Source organism: Canis lupus, chromosome 27 (assembly GCF_003254725.2).
Source record: "Canis lupus dingo isolate Sandy chromosome 27, ASM325472v2, whole genome shotgun sequence".
In the NCBI taxonomy this organism is placed as follows: Eukaryota; Metazoa; Chordata; class Mammalia; order Carnivora; family Canidae; genus Canis; species Canis lupus.
The window spans coordinates 29,712,518-29,733,247 of NC_064269.1; positions in this window are offsets into that span (position 1 = coordinate 29,712,518).

The following is a 20,730-nucleotide window of genomic DNA, read 5'->3' on the forward strand; positions in this document are numbered from 1 at the left end:
ATTTGGAAGTTGTTGAAAATTCGTAAACAAAAAAAGCTATATAGTTTGGGAAAAAATAAATGAAATGACCATACTTTACAAAGAGTTGTGAACTTACACATTTAAAGAAATAATAGTCTATGATTGAATTTATCTTAAATTTTAGTGTCATTCAATAGCTATTTTAATATAATGTAAATATATTTAAGGATTTAAAAGTTATACACTTATTGGAAATGTCTGTTTTTAAAGTAATTATCATTTGAGAAATTTTCTGTTGCCAGATTAGGTTATCAATGCAAAATTATATCAATAGCTTCCTTTCTCAAGAGGTAGCATTATGACTTTATGATAGGACAATTGCCTTAAAGCAAACTTGATATTCCACGTTCATCTCATCAGTTTTGCAACACTAAACTACACCTCATATAGTCACTTCTAAATGGGACAAACCCTGAGATTGTCTTAGTAAATCCCCATATATTTTCATTAAATTCAAATCCTAGTGGACCTTCCAAGACAGTGGGTAAAAGGACTTAGGGACTCACTTATTTTATATTCCAAGTATGGTTAATAGCCCCTAAGTAGGCTTAGGGGTAAAGAAAGGGTAACCAAGGTCAGGTTTCTCCAACCATTGGTAGGCAGAGAATGAAGTATAGTTTTACCTCTACACCTCTGCTTTTCTCTCTGCCCTTTCCAGACAATTTATTCAACAATTTGTTGTTGAGCACTCACTACATGCCATGTACCATTCTAGAAATTGAAGATATGCAGGGTGAAAACACTAAAACTCTAACTTCAGAAATCTTATACTTAAGTGGAAGAAATTGACAATAAAAAATAAGTGCATAAAATGTATAGTACATTAGATAAGGATAAATTCCATGGAGAAAAATAAAGCAAGGGAGAAACACAGGAAATTTTGGGAGGGAATAATTATTTCAAATGCATTGGTGAAGGCTATAGAAAAAGAAAGAAAGAGATTTGAACAAGGAATTCAGCCATTCAGTTAATAGGTGTCAGAAACTCAGCTGACCTGGAAAGAACTGAACTGCCACGTGTTGGAATAGTGGTTTAAAGCAAGAAGCCAATAACAAAAGGAACAGTCAAGTCTTTAGTCATTTACCACACTAGTATAAGCAGGAAGTAAAAACCAGAGAAAACTCTAACTCCCCTGTTCCATTTTCCCCGTGGGATGGCACACTGGCTGAATGCCCAGTAGGTTGATACAGATGTAGGAGTGAGGGAGATTCTTACAGATTCTTACTGTAAGAGAGTCCCCCCAAAAAAAGAACCTGCAGTTTTATGGACCTGAAAGCTGGGACAGAGAAGACAGAAGCTAGGAGTGAAAAAGCATCGAGCACTGATTCAAAATTGAAAAAGTGTCATCACGTCTTCCCTTCCCCCAGTAAGGAATGAACTGAAGACCTTGATCAGAAGACCTAAGAGAAAGACACCTTGGAATGAAGGTGCCTGGGCTAGGGCAGCAAATCTGTGTAAGAGCACAGCTGGCCAGAGGGGCATGAGTGAATCCCTGACTGCACCCTCCTCCATAGTTTGTAATTACTGGCCATGCACCAAGTCTGGTATGGAGAGGGCAGCTCTCCTTATGAGGCCTACCAGCTGAAAGCCTTTGCAATTGCTGTAGCCAGTCCTGAAAAATCACATATAGATTTTTTGGCAGGAGTCTGACTCCTCAGCAGGAGAGAGGGGCATTAGAAAGTGAGGAAAAAGCAGGTGAGAAATCTGAGAGGAAAGCAAAGCTGGACTCTTAGAAAAACAGTGAGGATATAAGAAGAACTGTTTAAAAGTGAGCTGTGAAAGGAGGACATTAGGTAATTAAGTCAGAAAAGTGACAACTTGGATCTAGACTTAGCAACCCCAGAGAGAACTTGGGTTTTTACCACAAGGGGCATAAGGAATGATTGGATTATTTTGGTAGGAGGAATGCCATGATCTAACTTATGTCTTTTTGTTTTGTTTTTAAGAATTATTATGACTTCTAACTTTGGCATAGGAAGAGGACACAAGCAAAGAAACCAGCTAAAAAAGCTAACGAAATGATTCAGGAAAATACCTGATGGTATTCTAGACTACAGTGATATAGTAAATGTAACAAGGTGATGAGAGCCTTAATATATTTTGAAGATAGAGCTGGAGGATTTGCTGATAGATTGGATGTTGATATTGAGAAACAGAAAGGAGTCAAGACTTGTGTCGAGATTTTTTAGCTTGGGCAACTAGAAATATTAAATTCCTAGTTACTGAAATGAGAAAGCTTACTAGAAAGCAGGTAGATGTGCGTGTGGTGGGGGGTAGCGTGTGTGTGTGTGGGGGGGAGATCTGAATTGTCTTTTTGATATCTATTGACATCCCACTAACTATCACATGGGCTAATGACTTAATGACCATAAGAGATCCTAGAATGCAAGAAAATGATTCAGGCCAAAGATCTAAATTTAGGAGTTTTCAGCATTTAATCAAGATTTAATGTAACAAGATGAATGAGGTCATGGAGTGTGTGAGCGTGTAGAGAATTAACAGGTTCAAAGATTCCAACCTAAGGCACACCAATGTGAAAAGGTCCTGGAGATACGGAGTTACAAGCAAAGGAGACTGATAAGGAACAGAATTGTAAGTAGAGTAGGAAGAAATTCAGAAGGATGATGTGGTGTCTTAAATGCCAGTGAAGACAGAATTTCAAAGAAATGAAGATCAGTTGTGTCACCTGCTGCTGAGAGGTCAGTATTAACTGCCCTTGACAGGAGCAGTTTGTGTTGGGAGGAAAGTTTTATTGGAGTATTTAGTGCATTGGAAGAGAGGGCTGGAACTTAGACCACTTATTCAAGGAGCTTTACTGTTAATATAAAGAAATGAAAATGAAGAATAAAAAGAAATGGGTCTTCTCTTTTAAAAATTTCTCATAATGGAAAAATTGCAGTCCATTTGGATGTCAGTGGGGATGATTAACCAGATAATAAAAAATTGATAATTAAAAAAAATGAAGGTAGATTTCCTGGAGCAATGTTGAATAGTTGAATAGTTGAATGTTGAATAGTTGAAGGAGATGGATCCAGAATACAAGTGAAGGGTTTGTCCCTACGCAGAAGCATGTATTGTTCATCCAAACTGATAGGAGATAAATTAGATAATGAAGGTGGAGATACAAGTGGATGATGGTTGGACTTATGGAAATCATGATTGCTGATTGAGTGTGTTTTCTGAATGACATAGAAAGTATGGTTATCAGTACAAGTGAATAAGAAAGAGAAGGCATTGAAGGTTTGAGAAAAGAAAGGGAAATTTGCAGAAGTCATTTCTGACTATCAATTGGACAAATAAAATGTAATGGAAATGCCAGTTAACACTAAGGGCCTGCCAAAATTTAACGGTAATGAATGTTAAGTGAAATAAGCCAAAATGGTTGTGCTTTTTCTCTAGCTGTGATCAGCTGGATGGATGCAGATAAGGAATAAGCCAAGAGTTGCATTTAAATAGGGCTAAAGTTTTGCTACATCAGTAGACAAAATAAGAATGATATTTTTGGTGATCGGCTCCCCTCATCTACTTTCCTCTTTTTTCTCCTTCATTTCTAAAATTCTCTAGAGAATTAAAAGTTTAATGTCTTTCAAGTAGTTTGGCTTGGAAGTAGCAGATCAATTTCCTAATATGTGAATTCAAATTATCTAATCTATTTAAAGCAACAGCAGGGAAGAAAACTCCTTTACTTTGAAGGGATCTTAATATGTCTAACTTAAAATATAATAACAAGAAGTGTTAAATAACCTTCCCTTAAGACTCATGATTAGATACTAAGCCTCCTCCTAATTCCTCACCTGGACCCAAATTCAAATGTCTATCATTGTAATTATCACCAGTCAAACATTTCTGAGAAAGGGAAAAACATATTTTTTAAATTTTTGTTTTACACCCACACAATTAAGTTGGCAGTGAATTAAAGCTCTGCCCATTTTTTTTATCTATCTCTAAGTCAAAAGCCATAGCTGCCAAGAGCTGCTGTGATGCCAAGTTAATTGCCTTATAATGAGAACCTGAAGTTGGACCAACTTTGTTAGCATTGACCATTACTGACCCAGAAAGAAGCCAAAAACAAGGGGAAGAGAGATGACAGAGGAAGGAAATGAAAGTATTTTCTTTCTTTCTTTTTCCTTTAATGGAAAATCATGTAAAGATAAATTCTACTGAGTTTGGCCCATTACCCTAAGGAAGAAAAACAAACAAACAAACAATGTTTCTATAGAAAGATAGAGGAAACATCCATTGTATTCAATCCTTCTTGGGCATGGTATTCAGGTACCAGCACATCCTTCCAGAACTTTAGCTCTGTTTTGAGCCAAAGTCAAAGACAACTCCCAATAAGCTAATAAATCACTAAGCTAATAAGATAGACTTTCTCCAATACCATCTTCTGGTAACTAAGAGAAGTGGCTTATGTGTCCAGGTTAGGTAAACACATCTTTATTATAAAAAGAGATAAGAGAAGAAAAAGGTTAAATTACTATCAAGTTGACTTGGATAAACACTAGTACCTATTTCCTTCAGCTTCAATTTTAAAACTTAAGCAGAGTATATATGCATAAGTGTATTTAGAATAATTTTTAGAGATGAAACAAAAACAGGACAATATTTCCTAGCTAAAATTTCCTTGAAGCAGTCAGGAGAAATAAGGGAAAGAGTTTTATTTCAGCCTAATAAATGCTGAATAAACAGAAGCTGAACAAACACAGAATGCTATACCATAGTCAAAAGACTCAGCCTTTAATAATTGATGGTGTGGGCCCTTGTTAGCAGAAAAATAATTTTTTAAAAATGTTAAAAATGAATTATTGACATAAGAAAACATATTATACTTTTTAAATAAAAATCTTATTTCTAATTGAAAATTGGCACCTTGCCACTAACTAAACTTGACTTCAAAAGCAACAGCTGGGAAAGCATCTTTTAGTTCTTAATTACTATAGTACGTAAAACAACTTTTTTTCCCTGTTCATAGGCACTTGTTTAGCTGAGGATGAGATCAAAGTACAAGATGTGGGAAAAGAAATTATGACCTAGTCCATAAATGTGAAATATATTAAAGTTCCACAAAGAACCTTGGGAATAAACTTATACCAGACTTTTTTCATTATATAAAGTCAGATTGTTGAGAGCATACTGAGCAATTAGAATGATGCTGAGGACAACGTTTGTTCAAACATCTCTTTTCTTCTAAAAGGCTCTTACAAAATTGGAAAGGAAAGTGATGTAATATGAGTTCAGTTCTCCTCTAACTGCCAGGATCTATTGAGCATGGGGTGGGGGGTGGGGTGTTGGGGTGGGAATGAAGAGAAGACTCCATCTCACTTCTCTAAGTGTTTGGCATTGGAATTGCCTCTTACTTTTCTTAATCTGCCTTATTTTCTTCTGAGTCTCAGCTGCAACATTTCCCTCTACAACCGTAAGGGACCTCATCAGAAGGAAGACAGGGCAAAAATGAGGAAGTATTACTCTGTCCTGTCTAAGATAAAGTAGCTGTGAGTCATTACTTGTCTAACAATGGGAATGGGGTTGCGAACCAAGAAAGAGAAAAAGTAATATTGTTCATTCATATAAAGTTAAAGAGGGTTATTCTCTGATGCTTTGCATGTTTTCAACAGCTTAATGTTTACAAAGAAACTGGAAATATATATTTTATACCTATGTACACATAGTTTTTATTCCACCTGACCCATCATCAAGCACTTTACCAAATGACTGCATTCTTATTTACACATTAATAAGAACTTACTTCAAGAAAAATAAAACTATATTTTAAAAATTATATTTTAAAGCAATAGGATAATTTCTTAGATGGTACTACTTTTTCTTTTTATGAATAACCTTGGCAGTGGATCTGACTTAAAGAAAAAAAGAAACATTGTCAAATATTCAAATGTGAACACATACTAATGAAAGCATTTGCAATACAAATCCCTAGGGTGCTGATAGCATTTTGAGAGGAGTCCTAGTGAATTGTTGGTGCAGGAGGCTGGAAGTGACACTGTACAGAGGGTAAGAAATGGGGTGGAGAAAAAAAAACCCTCCATTTTTGCTTTAAGACAAAGTACCAAAGTAGCCTGGAACACTCAAACTAGCACCTGATAACTTCTGATGTACCTATAAGTCCTAGCACTTATAGTACTTATTTGTTAATAGTGTCTACTTATGAGGAAGGTGTGCTGTACTATTGAGGATTCCCTAGTAATTCAGTCTTCTTAAGATAGGTCAGATACAAAGATAACAGGATTTGGAAATATGGGAGAAGGGAAGTGCTACTACAATGGCAAAAGTTTATTGTAGGTACTAATATGGCTCTGTTTTTTTTTTTTTTTTTTTTTTAATTTATTTTTTTATTGGTGTTCAATTTACTAACATACAGAATAACACCCAGTGCCCGTCACCCATTCACTCCCACCCCCCGCCCTCCTCCCCTTCTACCACCCCTAGTTCGTTTCCCAGAGTTAGCAGTCTTTATGTTCTGTCTCCCTTTCTGATATTTCCCACACATTTCTTCTCCCTTCCCTTATTTTCCCTTTCACTATTATATATATTCCCCAAATGAATGAGAACATATAATGTTTGTCCTTCTCTGACTGACTTACTTCACTCAGCATAATACCCTCCAGTTCCATCCACGTTGAAGCAAATGGTGGGTATTTGTCATTTCTAATAGCTGAGTAATATTCCATTGTATACATAAACCTCATCTTCTTTATCCATTCATCTTTCGTTGGACACCGAGGCTCCTTCCACAGTTTGGCTATCGTGGCCATTGCTGCTAGAAACATCGGGGTGCAGGTGTCCCGGCGTTTCATTGCATTTGTATCTTTGGGGTAAATTCCCAGCAGTGCAATTGCTGGGTCGTAGGGCAGGTATATTTTTAACTGTTTGAGGAACCTCCACACAGATTTCCAGAGTGGCTGCACCAGTTCACATTCCCACCAACAGTGTATGAGGATTCCCTTTTCTCCGCATCCTCTCCAACATTTGTTGTTTCCTGCCTTGTTAATTTTCCCCATTCTCACTGGTGTGAGGTGGTATCTCATTGTAGTTTTGATTTGTATTTCCCTGATGGCAAGTGATGCAGAGCATTTTCTCATATGCATGTTGGCCATGTCTATGTCTTCCTCTGTGAGATTTCTGTTCATGTCTTTTGCCCATTTCATGATTGGATTGTTTGTTTCTTTGGTGTTGAGTTTAATCAGTTCTTTATAGATCTTGGAAACTAGCCCTTTATCTGATATGTCATTTGCAAATATCTTCTCCCATTCTGTAGGTTGTCTTTGAGTTTTGTTGACTGTATCCTTTGCTGTGCAAAAGCTTCTTATCTTGATGAAGTCCCAATAGTTCATTTTTGCTTTTGTTTCTTTTGCCTTCGTGGATGTATCTTGCAAGAAGTTACTATGGCCGAGTTCAAAAAGGGTGTTGCCTGTGTTCTTCTCTAGGATTTTGATGGAATCTTGTCTCACATTTAGATCTTTCATCCATTTTGAGTTTATCTTTGTGTATGGTGAAAGAGAGTGGTCTAGTTTCATTCTTCTGCATGTGGATGTCCATTGGAAGAAAGACAGTCTCTTCAATAAATGGCTCTGTTTTTAAATTTTCCCAGAAAACACAGAAAAAGGGGAAATACTAATTTCTACATAAATGTACTAGCAAGTGTTAATATGAAGAAACAAAAATAATTTAGGCTAACGTATACATGCACATAAAAAGAATGCAAAGGCATGCAATTTAGTAGGTTTGTCATAATTCCTATATAACGTGGGCAAGTTGCATTATGTTTAAGCAGTATCATCTTTAGAATTGGAAATCTGAATTAAGTGATAGCTGTAGACACTTTCTATTCATTTCTTACAAAGGTAACTTTTCTTCCCTTGATGATATAATCTTTCTAGTACAGTGTGAAATTGGGTGAACCCCAAGAAACAAACTCTTCAGATGATATTGATAAAACATGTAGAAAGACATGCTTTTATTAATTAACTTTTTATAGACTCCAACATCTCTTTGAATCATCTAGTTAGAAGTGAGATAACCAATGATCTCTGATTTTGTGGTTTTGTTTGTTTTTACTTGATATTTGATACCTATTCATCTGGTCATGGATTTATTTATAAGTAGTATGGCAAGATATTAGGAGAGGAATGAAACTTTGATTCTAGGTCCAGAGAGAATTCTATTTAAACTAGGAAATTCTATCTGAATTTTAATTTCTTTGCTGCCTCTCACTAGCCAAATGGCTGTAGACAAATAAATTCATCTGTATCTATCTCAGGTTCCTCATCTAAAGATCTGAATTAATAATAACATCAGAGCTACTGAAATGCTACATTACATACATGGAAATGGCTTATCACATGATAGTTAAGGGTCATTGTATGCTATTTTTCTTCCGTGCCCCAACCTTTATAAACATAAACCAAGTTATTTATGTTGTCAACAATATTAGCAGTAATCCATGATATTTATGGAAAGTAAGAATACCTCAGGATCAAATGCACTGCATGTTTTAAATTCTCCCATCTCATTTCTCTCTCCTCTCCTACTGCAAGCAGGTCAACTAGTCATTCAGTGATAGATACTAAGGGCTCATTTTCTAAAATGTCCCTTCAAGAAGCTAATGGATATGAGGGAAGAAAATCAAAAACACAAACCAAAAGAAATTTTTAAAAATGAATAAAAAACTTTACAAGATGTTCAAATATTGGATGATTTAAATATGGATTTTTTTTTCTTATCTGAAAGCCAGAACTACTCAATTCTAGAGAATTCTGCTTAATAATCATTCAAATGATTGTTAATCCAAACAGGGATGATCCAGGGGCTTATGTGTTAAGTCTGCATTATAAAGCAAGAAGATATTCTGGATAAGACCCTCCTTGAGGAATTGCTTTGTACTACCTACAGGTACCTGTTAAGTGTTTCTGCAAAGCAGTGCTAAAATATTAGCATTTTTTCACTTGAGGGAAAATGAACACAATGGGGGGAGAGAAGGCTTTGGAAGATTCTGATATTTGTTTTTCAAATTGTTTACACCCTGCAAAACTGAATCACAATGCTTCCTGATTTTTGTGCAAATATATAACAAATACCTTTTCTCAAGTATGTCAGATGAGTGGTAAATATGTAAGACTGTGATGATGAGCGTTTGTATCCCTAACCTACTCTTCCCCCAGGTTAACTTGCTAGGTTAATTCATCCCTAGATACTCATTCTTAAACTTCCTTTAATTGGCAATTGAGAGGTATTTCAGCAGACAGACGTGCTGCAGATACCCTAAAGACAACAGAAGGGGAAAAGTTAACAAGGGGTTCTGAGGCACTGCGACAAGGGTGACAAGGTTTGTTAAGCACGAATAAAGGGAATGAGCATTGCAGGAGGTATTATGGATTGGCAGCCTTTTCAGAAAGGTCAGTAGCTTCCTTTTATAATTGCTTCCATTCATTTCAATAGTTTGCTAGAACACTTTAAAGCCAGAAGCTGTCTAAAGGCGGACTGGCAACTTCCCTTTCCTTCACAGGATCTCTTTCATTCAAAATAACTTTTCCTTTTGCAATGCTTAAAAAATCACATGCGAGGAAATCTTATTTTAAAAACTTTGGTTACGATTCTCATAAATCTCTAGTAAATTTTGTATTATTTACTTGGGAAAACCAGGAGATGACTTTGGCCCACAGAGAAAATCCCACTTGTATTGTAGAAACATTTGTAAGCACCTATAAACTTTTGATGCAGCAGCCCAAATATCTCAGCTTCTGGAACATTACAGTGATCACATATTAAAGATTAAGATTTCAAAAATATAGGTAATTCCTTGATGCTTTTCCTTTTTGAATTCATCTGGCGCCTCCTGATTTTTTTTTCTTACTTATGAAACTTGATCCAACTTACATTAATCTGTTTGTGCTACTGAGAACAATTTCTGATACACATATTCTTAAATGTTTGAATATATTTGAAATGTTTTTGAATATGTGTATTTCTAGTCTCATCAATTCAAACGCAGATTCAGTGGTTCTAGAAGGTGCTTCCAGTTCTGCATTTATACAAGCATGTTATCTTCCAGGTATTTTTGATGCAGAAATTTCCTAGACAATTAGAGGAACCATGTATAAAAGCACGAGATGCCAGGAAAAACATCAGTGTGAAAGGAAGAACATTGTTTATTAGCCTTTTGTAAATCCTTCAGGGTAATTTATATAGGCTTAAGTATTCCTCTATTTAATTTTTGGTAAGTTTCTTCTAACTCAATGTGGTACAAATTAGATAATTCTACTCTTGGACAGTCTACTGTGGCAGCTGAGACCTGTCATGGGTGCTTAATGATAAAAAATAATAACAATAAATGTATAGTTATACAAAATACATCTTAAAACAAAAATAATTCTCCTTTTTGGTGGGGTCTTTGTTTGGTTTTGGAATTAAGGTGATGCTGGCCTCATAGAACGGATTTGGAAGTACTCCATCTCTTTCTATCTTTCCAAACAGCTTTAGGAGAATAGGTATGGTTTCTTCTTTAAATGTTTGATAGAATTCGCCTGGGAAGCCATCTGGCCCTGGACTCTTGTGTCTTGGGAGGTTTTTTTTGATGACTGCTTCAATTTCCTCCCTGGTTATTGGCCTGTTAAGGTTTTCCATTTCTTCCTGTTCCAGTTTTGGTAGTTTGTGGCTTTCCAGGAATGCGTCCATTTCTTCTAGATTGCCTAATTTATTGGCGTATAGCTGTTCATAATATGTTTTTAAAATTGTTTGTATTTCCTTGGTGTTGGTAGTGATCTCTCCTTTCTCATTCATGATTTTATTAATTTGAGTCTTCTCTCTCTTCTTTTTAATAAGGCTGGCTAATGGTTTATCTATCTTATTAATTCTTTCAAAGAACTAACTCCTGGTTTTGTTGATCTGTTCCACAGTTCTTCTGGTCTTGATTTCGTTGAGTTCTGCTCGAATCTTTATTAACTCCCTTCTTCTCTTGGGTGTAGGATCTATTTGCTGTTTTTTCTCTAGCTCCTTTATGTGTAAGGTTAGCTTTTGTATTTGAGTTCTTTCCAGTTTTTGAATGGATGCTTATATTGCGATGTACTTCCCCCTTAGGACTGCTTTTGCTGCATCCCAAAGATTTTGAATGGTTGTATCTTCATTCTCATTAGTTTCCATGAATCTTTTTAATTCTTCCTTAATTTCCTGGTTGACCCTTTCATCTTTTAGCAGGATGGTCCTTAACCTCCACGTGTTTGAGGTCCTTCCAAACTTCTTGTTGTGATTTAGTTCTAATTTCAAGGCATTATGGTCTGAGAATATGCAAGGGACGATCCCAATCTTTTGGTATCGGTTCAGACCCGATTTGTGACCCAATATGTGGTAATATTCGATAAAGGAGGAAAGACTATCCATTGGAAGAAAGACAGTCTCTTCAATAAATGGTGCTGGGAAAATTGGACATCCACATGCAGAAGAATGAAACTAGACCACTCTCTTGCACCATACACAAAGATAAATTCAAAATGGATGAAAGATCTAAATGTGAGACAAGATTCCATCAAAATCCTAGAGAAGAACACAGGCAACACCGTTTTTGAACTCGGCCACAGTAACTTCTTGCAAGATACATCCACGAAGGCAAAAGAAACAAAAGCAAAAATGAACTATTGGGACTTCATCAAGATAAGAAGCTTTTGCACAGCAAAGGATACAGTCAACAAAACTCAAAGACAACCTACAGAATGGGAGAAGATATTTGCAAATGACATATCAGATAAAGGGCTAGTTTCCAAGATCTATAAAGAACTTATTAAACTCAACACCAAAGAAACAAACAATCCAATCATGAAATGGGCAAAAGACATGAACAGAAATCTCACAGAGGAAGACATAGACATGGCCAACATGCATATGAGAAAATGCTCTGCATCACTTGCCATCAGGGAAATACAAATCAAAACCACAATGAGATACCACCTCACACCAGTGAGAATGGGGAAAATTAACAAGGCAGGAAACAACAAATGTTGGAGAGGATGCGGAGAAAAAGGGAATCCTCTTACACTGTTGGTGGGAATGTGAACTGGTGCAGCCACTCTGGGAATCTGGTGGAGGTTCCTCAAAGAGTTAAAAATAGACCTGCCCTATGACCCAGCAATTGCCCTGCTGGGAATTTACCCCAAAGATACAAATGCAATGAAACGCCGGGACACCTGCACCCCGATGTTTATAGCAGCAATGTCCACAATATCCAAACTATGGAAGGAGCCTCGGTGTCCATCGAAAGATGAATGGATAAAGAAGATGTGGTCTATGTATACAATGGAATATCACTCAGCCATTAGAAATGACAAATACCCACCATTTGCTTCAATGTGGATGGAACTGGAGGGTATTATGCTGAGTGAAGTAAGTCAGTCGGAGAAGGACAAACATTATATGTTCTCATTCATTTGTGGAATATAAATAATAGTGAAAGGGAATATAAGGGAAGGGAGAAGAAATGTGTGGGAAATATCAGAAAGGGAGACAGAACGTAAAGACTGCTAACTCTGGGAAACGAACTAGGGGTGGTAGAAGGGGAGGAGGGCGGGGGGTGAGAGTGAATGGGTGACGGGCACTGGGGGTTATTCTGTATGTTAGTAAATTGAACACCAATAAAAAATAAATTAAAAAAAAATAGACTTACCTAAAAAAATAAAGCCATTTTGTTTTCTTTAGCAGTTCCTTAAAAATTAGAAAAAACAATTAGCAGGTAACGTTTTTATAGATCATATGTTCATAAGTATTTCTGAAAAGTATATACTTCACTTTTTAATTTAAAAAAATTCCCATTCTATACCCTGCCCCACTCCTTCCTATTGCTACTGTTATACTTATCTCTCCTTTGTAGGAGTTTCATAATTTGTGTATTCTTATTTGAATGGAAATTGCTGAGGTTCCCCCTTCCACAGCAAACTTCCATAAGCTGCTAGTTTTCTTAAAGCAAGAAGGTCATAGTCTTTTCCCTTTCCACTCACAGATATAGCCAGGAGTTGGACATGGGATTTAATCTCAATCAGAGACCCTTAAAAGAGGGGGTCTCATGCTAGTGGCAGAGGAAATGCTTGGAGGTCAGATTTCCAGCAGCAGCCTAGATGGTATGTAAACCATATTGTTCCTAATGCATGCCTTTTATGTGATTCCTGCTGTTCACTGTCCAGAGCTCCTTTGATTTCTACCAATTTCCAATCTTGGTTTGTCAGCTTACTGCTGATTTTCTGAATCCAAATTTGCTTGTGATGATTCTCTTATTGTTTACAAATACTGTTTTTCCCCGTTGGTTATAACCAAGAACCCTGAATAAAACCCTTTGTTTTATTGATTATTTTTGATTAACAAAGAAAGTCATGTCTGGTAATGAAAACACATGGATTTGTATACAATTCAGAGATTATTCATAATCACATCATCAATGATACATTGTAAGGACATTAGGAATTAAACTCATTACATAGGAAATTTGAAAGGAAGAGGTCAGGAACATATAGAAATAATTCAGTATGAATTTCAGAGCACATAGCTATACCAGGGAAACATCTTCCACTTATTTTAGTTGATATGATTTTCTGGTTAATCATATTTTTAAAAAGTTGTTAAAAAGTAAGCAAAGTGAGAACATAAATTACCTGGAGATCTGTTAGTAAATCAAACTTTAGAATGACTGGCTAAAACCAAACTTTAAGAGGACATGAAAAAAATGTCTCAGATATGCAAAAACAAGAACTGAGAAAAGTGAAGGCATTTCTCAAATGAACAAACTGATAGATATGTCCATATATACATATTTTTCTAATGTCACCTGTCATGTATTGAGAGCTTTAGTGAGGGAAACTGAAATCTAAATGACCATATGAGAAACAAAAAAATTCAGCTCCAGCTAATATGCTTCCATTTACTTAACACATTCATACAGGTGAAACTGTACATCTAGAATTGGTGGGATAGCTAGTTACAGTGGCTAAGGTATTATTTATTTATTGTGACTGAATAAAGAGACCCCCTACTCTAAAATCTTCATTTGTTTATGGATAATCTCACTTCCTAAGAAACTTGTAACTTCACAGTATCATGAGCCTAGCAGTGGCACTCACTAGCCATCTAATAATGTTAAGTATTGGAAAAATGATAATCATGGTAGTTAAATACTGTTCCATCACAGTAAGCTGAGGACACTTCAATAGATGTGGGAAGGAAAGGTAATCGAACAAAAAGCACTGAATTTAATTTCTAACCTGTTAGCTCCCATTTAACTGATTTTAGAAAGTCTCTGTTACATACATATCTGTGTCCCATGGCCTATCTCTTGATCTCTTTCAAGAGAAAGGAGAATTGTAAGTGAATATACCCAATACAGTATGTAGAATACACACATGAATAAATAAACAATAAACAATAAATAAATAAATAAATAAATAAATAAATAAATAAATAAATAAATAAACTGTGTAATTAGAAGAAAAATAATTACCTCCTTGGGTATAATAGTCAAGACATATTTCTAAGCATGCTCCTTCTAGGCAATCAGTAGAGTTTAATTTCCCCAATACCTTTGGGGTTAGATGTGACCATGTGACATGCCAATTAAGCACAAGATGTTAAATGATGGTCACTCTTGGAAACTTTCAAAGTTAATGCACAATACACTATTTTTTAACTTACTATTATTGCAGTGGAAATGGTGGAATAACATACTGAGATGAGGTTTCAGGCAACCCAAATTCCTGAATGCTATTAGAGCAAAACCTTTAGCTTATCCACAGTAAATATGTATAGTGAGCAAGAAATAGGGCTTGTAATTTTAGGTATTGTTACTGTTGCATAATCTATCTAGTCTAATTGGTACATAGGGTAACTGTGAGCATTAAATAATGAAGGTGAAAATGCATTGTTGATAGTAAAGCTTTACATTTATGCTATTTTTATTGTGTTTCTATAATGATTATCTTAGCATTTGTGAATGTAAAGATATTTAATGATAACATTTCCCATATAATTTGGCAGAACTCACTCTGAAAGATATCAAATGGCAGACCAAGAAATAATATTTTAAAATATGACAAGACTAAAGAATTCTGGGAACCCCTCTATAAATATGTTCCTGTTTTTCCTTGCATCCCTTAAATAATCTTGACTATAAATAAATAGGGTACAGAAGGTTTCGTCTAATCTGTGGCTTATGCTTCTTATACCCTTCAATGCTACATATGCATAGTTCAGTACTATCTGAAGTCCGACAGAAAGTATCTATTCATGGCCAATGCCATGTATTTTTTATCTTTTCTCTACTATTCTATATTCTTCGTCAATTTCATTCCTCTCCACTTTTAACAAAAAGCAAAAAAATAAAAATAAAAAATAATATAACAACTACAACAAAACAAACCTGTGTGGTTGGAGAAAAACAACCAGAAAATTCAGAAAAGTTTTGGGGAAAAACTAGTAATTATTAGATTCAGTGTTAGTGTCATTCAATGATACACAGGAATCCATATGCAAATCATTTGGTCAGGTCCACTGTTCCACTTCACTCTACTCATGTTATTGCAAATATACAGATAAAAACTTTTATTAACATGCCCTCCTCCTAAAAATAATTAAAATAACTCTTATCTCCAACTATTCCAGCCAATTCAGTTTAAAGTGGAAAGATCACACATGTGAAATTTTGTTGGCTCCCATCAAGCAAACTAATGCACATGAAAATAAGATCCCAGTTTTCTGATTCTGTCCCGTTTATCCAAATATGCTGTCCTCTAACAGTGATGGAACCAAGAGACTCCTCATTCTTTATAAATTGTTTCTTCCTAAGATAAATTTTACCAAGAGAGAGGTGATTTATAAATTCAAATTCAAATGCTGATGAGAATTATTTTAACATTAGCTAACAGTCAATATATTCTTCTTATGAATCATGGCAGAGGAATAAAGCTATATAGTTCTGGTATATTGTATCCAGGGTTATCCCAGAAAACAAAATGTTAGGTAGACAAGAAGGTTTTTAAAGTCTTCTGTTCTGGTGTTTTTCTCATTTTCTACTTCAAGTGTAATTTTCCTGCTCCCTCAAACTTACATTAGGATTCTTCCTAATTCTTCTTCTAATGATCTTCCTAATTATTCTTTCCCATGATAAAAACATTCTCTCAAGAGTAGAACAAAAATTTTTCAAGAGTTTTCTAACAGCTGGAGAATAACTGTTCATCATTCATTATTAGTATTCTATGAACAACCATAATCTGAAGTTATAAAACAAAATTTTTATCTTGGATCACATAGAGCAACAAATGGGTGAGTTGAGGGAACTATCTGAGAGTTAATAAAACTTTCACAGAAATCTGATATAATATGGGACGCCTGGATGGCTCAGCAATTGAGCTCAGGGCATGATCCTGGTCTGGAGATCAAGTCCCCCATTGGACTTCCGATGAGGAGCCTGCTTCTCCCTTTGCCTATGTCTCTGCCTCTCTCTCTGCATCTCTCATGAAAAAATAGATAAAATCTTTAAAAAAAGAAATCTGAAATCATAGAGTGGATCTATAAGTTCTCAATAGTTCCAAGAGTTTGAACATTTTCAGGAAGAGGGGCCACTGGGTGGCTCAGTGGTTGAGCCTCTGCCTTCACCTCAGGGCATGATCCTGGGATCCTGAGATCAAGTCTCACATTGGGCTCCTTGCAAAGAGCCTGCTTCACCTTCTGCTTATGTCTCTGCCTCTCTCTGTGTGTCTCCCATGAATAAATAAATTAATTAAATCTTTAAAAGAAAAAAATGCAGGAATAAAAGCAAAAAAGCAAATAATAAAAAGGTGAAACTTTCTATACTTAGAATTTTGTAAAGCAGTTTCATTCAAATAAAATACACCAATTAAAGTATCATAACTATCCAGCAGTCTAAGATGTAGCATGTTTCTGTAGGTTATTCCACTATCCATTATATACTGTCTCCCTCCAAGTCAAAAGAGGCTACACATTATCTTCCCTATTCATGTTTCCTAGCATAGGAGATTCATTCTATAGAGGTGCAAGTAACTGAGGTAAAATCCAGATCAGAGGAAGAAGAAAGAAGAAAGAAGAGGGAGAAGGAGAAGGAGAAGGAGAAGGAGAAGGAGAAGGAGAAGGAGAAGGAGAAGAAGGAGTAGGAGAAGAAAGAGAAGGAGAAGAAAGAAAGAAAGAAAGAAAGAAAGAAGAAGAAAGAAGAAGAAGAAGAAGAAGACGACGATGACAAAGGGAAACATACAGAAAACTTTCTAAAGTAGCACTCTCTTGTGCATATATTCCCTTAATAGTATGAATGAGAAAGAAAATGTGTAAAATCTATTTTAATTAATTCAGTTGTGATTTAATTATTTTATACTGTCAACATACTTCTAAATTCAATGCTATGCTAATATCAACTCCTCTGCTGACTCTGTTTCTTTAAAATGCTACTTTAAGCTACTTTTTGTTCAGTCTAAATTTGAATGTGGGAAAAAAATAGATTACTTAGGGCACTCACCCATTTAGATGTCAGAAGAAGTTCTATATGTCCACTAAATTAAAACATCCTAATCATCAGCTGTCAAGCTTTAGAGAGTCTGTCACTGCCTCATATTTCTGTTTATGACAGCTCACAGAGGGCATGCTGTGAACTCCTTTTTTTTTTTTTTTTCTGCTTAGGACCCAATTAGGAGTGATAAATGTAATAGTTTTAATGTACTCAATACTAATATGTGATATTAAGTATATATCTAGAGGTGAGGTCACCAACTTCTTTGCCAATGTTCAACATTATGAAAGAGGAGAATTAATGCTCTGGCATTGGTAAGACTTCTAGATCTAGAAGTCAAAATATTGTTTTGCAAAGTACAAATGGCCCTTGGAAAGTGGGACTGCCTAAAGGTGGTGAGAGTATAATTGACCCCTACAAAGAAGAAAGAAATGGAGACTTAATCTCATTGAGAATATTGAAGAAATATTTAGTGGCCTACGAAGGTAAAAATCCCTAAACAAGGAAGGATTTTATGTAATTGTTATTGGAGGGTTTTCTAACAAATATGTATTAAATTATTATAGAAAATAAATAGATTGAAAGAGATCTGGGAGAAAGACTTGGCCATTGCTTCTATTTCCTGCCATTGAACAACCGAAGTGTCCTTACTTGGATGAACAATGAACTCTTCCTTGCTCTCTTCCTTCCTTCCTACTTCCTTACTTGGATTACTTCTAAACTTCCTTATAGAACTTTGTGATAGAGCAAGGAAAACAAAACAAAACTAAACTAAACCAAACCACACTAAACTAAAGACATGATTCTCGATTAGGAGTGATGTTAAAAATAACTGTGATAAACTGTGTACCCAAGCAAAATTATTATAGATAGATGTGCTGCTTTATCAGGCCACAGTGCCATCATTGAACCCAACTATCCATCTTCTCACAAGCTTCCCTGTGTCTCCAAGGAAATAATCTGTAACTTCAGGCAGTTAAGGAAAACATAATTTGGAGAAGATCAAAACAATCCACATTGTCACATATTGTGCCTCTTGAATTCTGTGATTGGTGAATTTTATAAGCAGCGAGAGCATCATGATGATACATGTGTGCCCCTTAAGCTGTCTGGTAAACTTGGAGCCTTTATGTAACATAAGAAAAGGCATTTTAGAGATGATCTAAACCCTCCACTTCAAACAAGGCAGGTTTTTTGTTTTGTTTTGTTTGTTTTGTTTTGTTTTGTTTTTTTGCATTGAAGCCTGATACCCTTTTTGCAGTATAAATTCTGTAAAAATCATGGACTTCCTTGTAGTTGTAAAGATAGTAGTCCTCTTTCCTGCCACTAAGCCACTGAGCATGCTGATCACTGAGTTTATTACAGTACTTACTGAAGTGTTACCTTCTCGTCAACTCTGTTATTCATGAGCTGATTATCCAGGTGGTGGATTACCTCTGTTCCACCTTCTCCTCCCTTTTCCTCTACTATCTGCCCATTGGCTATTCACATGCTTGTTAGCATTTCCACCAGTTAGGTGAGTAACAGAAGGAAGGAGGAATTAAATTGCCATCAGTCAATTTTATTACTTGTTAGCAGCCCTTATAAAGGTTTGGTAGAAGAAGAAAATTTAAAATAGTCATTAAAATTAGGTTTGGGGGATTATCTGTGGCTTTTATTTATTCATGTCCTTTCTCTTGTCTATTAGCATAATCTATGACTATTGCATTTTACAATTATCTTGAATAAAAATGTGCTTTTAGTGGATATAGCTACTTTTCATTAATAAAGCTGTGTATGGTCTGTAAAACACATTGGGAGCTTTCATTATGATGGTATAAGTATACATGTAAAATATTATGATTAAAACTGACTACTTAAATAATGTTGGTCATATTTAATAATTGATGTTTGCAACATAGAGAAAGAAACATCCAATAAAATATGCAATATTTAGAGTTTCCACCTGCAGGTTTTCATATTCTCTGGTTTCTAGTGCTTCATAAGCATTCTGATCACTATGATTTCCAGTTTATAATACACCAAGAAGTTTAAGCTTAAGATACTAGTGATATCATGTTCCTTTTCCATAGAAAATTCAACATAGTGGTTACTTACAGATGGTATACCTCTATAATGCCAATATCATTTTTTGTATTGGCATTACAGATTATTTTGTATTTGTTCTGACCCTAAATTGGTAGAGTATCCTACCTAAATGCTTTACAAAGTGCCAGCACATAATGTAGTAAGATATTCCACTTCAGTGAAGAATAAACAACCTTATAGAGCAGTTTCTAAAATTTGACGTCTCTATTTTTTGTTGTTGTTGTTGTCTAAGAATATGAACTTCCAGAATTATTACCTTGGCTATCTCTCATCCCACATCTAGCAATATAGTAAAATATCATTAGTGTAATCCTGCTACAGGAGGAAAAAAAATAACCCACGGTTTACAAATATCCTGAAATACTAATTCTTTTTAAAGCTTTAAGGACTGTTATCTTAAATATTTATTTTTTTAATAAAGATTTTATTTTTAAGCAATCTCTACACCCAACATGGGGCTCAAACTTATAACACCAAAACCAAGAGTCTCATGCTCTTCTGATTGCGCCAGCCAGGCACCCCTTAAATATTTCTTAAAGAAGTCAGTGTGTAGCCTGCCTTCCTGGCAGAGAAGGGTTGACTTCTTAAATGAGGTATGTTCTGAATACAAGCTATTGCCTTACTAACTGGTTTGGAATTATTTTCATGGTTTCTATACTGCTATTTTTTCAATAATTATTATCACAGAACAGACACTATTCAGTAATAATTTGCTAATTAAGTCTTTTTTAAAAAATTTCTTCTCACTTGATTGAGAGTATGGATTAAGATGAGGAATTCTCACCCACAGCAATGCAAGAATGAAAACAAACAACTCAAAATAAACAGAGCTGAAGCTCCACAGGAGAATTAGTGATATAAATAAATGAATAAATAGACAAATAAATATGATTATACATGTGTTTTGACATTACATCAGTAGAAGTTCAATCTTTAGTGATCACACAAACACATTCCTGTCTAAATTATTTCTGGGAGAGAGATGGGATGTAATGTGTATGTAAGGCAGGTGTACCAGGAATCGAGAGGATAAAATGCATTCTCATGGATGAAGAAAAATTTGTAAGGCCAAAATGCTGATGGTTTTCACTCCATCAAAAGACAGGGCCAAAGTGGACTCA